The 4,087-nt window shown below is 35.6% G+C and overlaps 1 non-coding gene across 1 annotated transcript; it reads right to left on the bottom strand.

Moving 5' to 3' along the window:
- Nucleotides 1-1,257: 1,257 nt before the first annotated feature.
- On the bottom strand, nt 1,258-1,376 carry LOC120622226 (5S ribosomal RNA). The gene has a single exon (XR_005658460.1). It is a non-coding gene; the product is annotated as a 5S ribosomal RNA (ribosomal RNA).
- Nucleotides 1,377-4,087: the final 2,711 nt, after the last annotated feature.

Below are 4,087 nucleotides of genomic sequence, written 5' to 3'. Positions count from 1 at the left end.
CCACTAACCCTGGAAACTGCTGGATCTTTTTTTTTAGAGTCAAAAGGAAAGTTTATTAGAAAAGGGGTAACACTCCACAGTGTGTGGTCTCTCAAAGACAGAGTGAGAGGGACCAAGAGAGGCTTGAAAAGATAGTGAGTTGTCGGGGACACCACTGGCTCTTTACCGTCTCCATAGTTTTGCCTTTTCCTAGAATGTCGTGTAGCTGGAATCATAGAGTATGTACCTTTAGGGGAGGGAAAATTTAACTTTTTTCCCTCTACCCACCTAGATTCTTCAACTGGGGCATGCAAATTAGATGGAAAAAGGAAAATTAGCAAGAGAAAAACAAGTTTATTAACATACATATTGCGTATTCACATGGGAACTCAAAGGAGTAGGTAGAACTTGGACTACATAGCATCTTAACAAAAGAACCATACATTTTTAGAGACATGACAAGACAAAAGAAAAGGACTTTGAGTTTCTAGAGTGGCATATTGTAGGAAGGCAATCATATGGGGAAACTGATGGGAGATGATGGCTAGTTTTAGCAAGGTTTGTTACGTAGGGTCCTCTGGTACAGTCCATAATTGTCTCTGGTGATTAACTTCTGTCCTTGCTGGTAGAGAAGGGAGTGGGGGACATCTTAAAAAAATTTATGGCCTGCTTTTAGGTAAATAAGAGAAGAGCAGAGAGCTTTTCTTGTATCTACTTCTTTTTAACTGCTTTTAGCCCAAAATAATTCTTAGGCCAAAGTGGCTTATTTTGGGGTGCCATATTTTACCTCTTATAGTCTTTTCAGATTGGCTTCTTTCACTTAGTAATATGCATTTAATGTTCCTCTATGCCTTTTCATGGCTTGATACCTCATTTTTTAAAGCACTGAATAATATTCCAGTATCTGGATATGCCACAGTTTATCGCTTCACCTACTGAAGGATATCTTAGTTGCTTTCAGTATTTGAAAATTATGAATAAAACTGTGGCAGACATTTGAGTGCAAGTTTTTGTGTGGTCATAGATTTTCAAGTCATTTGGTTAAATACCAAGGAGTGCAATTGCTGAATTATATGGCAGGAGTCTGTTTAGTTTTGTGAGAAACTGCCAAACTGTCTTCCAAAGTGGCTGCATCATTTTGCATTCCCATCAGTAATGGATGAGAGCACTGTTGCTCTACATCATCGCCAGAATTTGGTGTTGTCAGTGTTCTGGATTTTAGTCATTCTAATAGGTGTGTAGTCTCTATTAGACTAAAAAATACCCACTTTTTTTTTATGCCTACAGTACCTGGTCTTCCTAGGTGGTCTCCCATCCAAGTACTAACCAGGCCCAACCCTGCTTAGCTTCTGAGATCAGATAGGATTAGGTGTGTTCAGGGTGGCATGGCTGTAGACAAAATACCCACTTTTTAAAATATGTTTTTAACATTTAAATGAAACTAAAAGCCTTTTAAGGAAAAAAGTCAACTTATTGGATTCGCCCCTTTCCAATCTCCAATCCAGTTTCCCAGAGGCAAACACTTTTAATTCTTTGCCTGTTTCATATGCCTCCATGTTTTAAAATACTACTGCAGTTTCTTAATTTATTAATTTTATATATTGTTCATTTATTTCCTTTTAGGAAGAACGTGGATTTAACACTTTGAAACTATGTTTTTCCTCAGCCTAATTTCATCATTTACTTACCCTATTTTTATATATTTTTTATTTGTCCTGAAGTTAATAATGGCATAGATTTTTTCATTTGCTTTGTTTTTGCTGTACATACAAATGTATTAAAATATTTACACACATATGAATAAGACATATATAAATTTAAATATGAATAAGTAGAGAGAGAGAAAAGGAGGAAGTGAATGAGGAAGTGAGGGAAGGAGGGAGGAAGAGAGAAAGAAACACCTCTATAATTTTGCATGTGGACAAGTTCATCAGATAATTTATTGGGACCTCTTTTCTCTGGAGACTTCCATGAGCCCACAGATTTCCTGTCCCTACCTCTATTCCTTTTGCACAGTCATCCTCTAGCAATATTCTTCATCTCCCTTTTGGATCCCTTTTTCATGGATACAAAGTCTCCCTGTTTCTTGGTCTACTTACTCGTTTTGATGAAGAGCATTGTTCTACATGTTTAACAAATATCTTAAATGTATTTGTATATTTGAGTAATACTTCGGGTAAGTATGGAAATTCAGGTTGAAGGTAATTTTTCCTCAGAATTTTAGAAACAATGCTTTTAGATTCCATTGTTTTTAAGAAGTCTAATTTCGTCATTCTAGTTTCCTTTTATAAGTGACCTTTTATATGTTTTCTTTTTCTTTCTGAAAGCTTTTATAATCTTCTCTTTAACCCAGATGTTCTAGAATTTCACAATGGTGTGCCTTGGTTGTCATTTCTCATTCCTTGGTCTGGCTCTTGACAGTCTTTTCAAATCTCTGGATTCACATTCTTTATGAGTGACCATGTCCTCTTAGATGTTTTATAATTTTAAATTGTGGTAAATACACATAACATAAAATTTACCATCTTAACCATTTTGGCTTTCAACTGATTGGATGAGGCCCAACCACATTATGGAGAGTAATCTGCTTTACTCAAAGTCTGTACTGATTATAATGTTAATCTCATCTAAAAAATACATTCAGAGAAACATCTAGATTGATGTTTGACAAAATATCTGGGTTCTGTAGCCTAGCTAAGTTGACATAGAATTAATCATTACTCTCGTATAAGTAAAATCATATAATACTTGTCTTTTTGTGGCCGGCTTAGTTCACTTAGCATAATGTGTTCAGGGTTCTTCCATTTTGTAGCATGTGTTAGAATTTCCTTCCTTTTTAAGGCTTAATAATATTCCATTGTAATTATATACCACCTCTTGTTTATCCATTTGTCTGTTGGTGGACTCTTTGGTTGCTTCCACCTTTTGGCTTTTGCAAATAATGCTGCTGTGAACCTGGATGTACAAATATCCCTTCAAGTTTCTGTTTTCAGTTCTTTTGGGGTATATACCCAGAAGTGGAATTGCTGAATTATATTGCTCTTACTTGTTTTTAATTTTGAAATCTTATAAGTTGGATGTTAGCATTCTTAGATTGATTTGATTCTCTAATTCTCTTATTTTTTTCCTCCCATTTGACTATCCTTTTTATTTTACTTTTTGGAAGTTTTCCTTCACCATGGTTTCAACTCTTCTCTCCTTCTAATGTTTTTCTTCTTCTTTCTCTCCTTCCCTTCCTTCTTTTTGTCCTTCCTTCCCTCCCTCTTCTCCTCCCTCCCTTTCTTCCTCGGACTTCAGCTCTTTCTCTTACATTGAACTGCTTTGGAGTTAAGTCATGAAACAGTTTTATTTTTATCAACTAGTCTCTTTTTATTATTATGTGGGGCTAGTTCTTTCTTTGTCCTTGGATGAAATTTAAGGCCATTCCCATAAATCTTCTCATCATTTTCAGATAACCAAAGATGCTTTCCAGTCTCATGTCATCATTAAATGTTTAATCTTGATTTAAAGTTAAATCTTTTTTTCTTTCTCCAGCTTAGGCTCTTGCAGATGGGAAATCTGAAGTCAGGAAAGGGAGAGTATAGTCAGCTTTTTTTGTCCTTTATATTTGGCACTTTTACTCCTCCCCAATCATTCTAATCGCATTTACTGATTTCCATCCCCTTCGGGATAAGAATCCCGCAAAGGGATAGAAGGAAAAAAAATAAAAAAACATGTCTATAATGACAGTAGAGTTAAGGTGTGTGGTTTCTTGTAGGTAATACTTTCCTATATGATTTTATGAGAAAACATAGTCATCATTTTTAATTATTTTATATTTATTACAACCTCATTAACACGTATAAAATGTTAGTATTTAATACAATCATAATGCATCATTTCAATTATGTCAAAGCATCTCTGAGAACCCTTCCACAATACCTCCACAACCCCATCTGTCTCCAACAGAGTCGACCTCGTCCACATCCTCCACCACAGCTTGTGCCTTCTTCTGTTTTACTCATCACAGACTGTATTGGAATCATCTGTTTGCATGACTTTTTCCCTCTCGGACAATAAGCTCTTTGAGGAGCCTCATTGTCTCTCCAGTGCCTGGATTTTACTGTTA

Source organism: Pteropus medius, unplaced genomic scaffold, assembly GCF_902729225.1.
Source record: "Pteropus medius unplaced genomic scaffold, Ma_sr-lr_union100, whole genome shotgun sequence".
Lineage (NCBI taxonomy): Eukaryota > Metazoa > Chordata > Mammalia > Chiroptera > Pteropodidae > Pteropus > Pteropus medius.
Note: the sequence above shows the minus strand (reverse complement) of the source record. Positions and strands in the feature narration are given on the sequence as shown.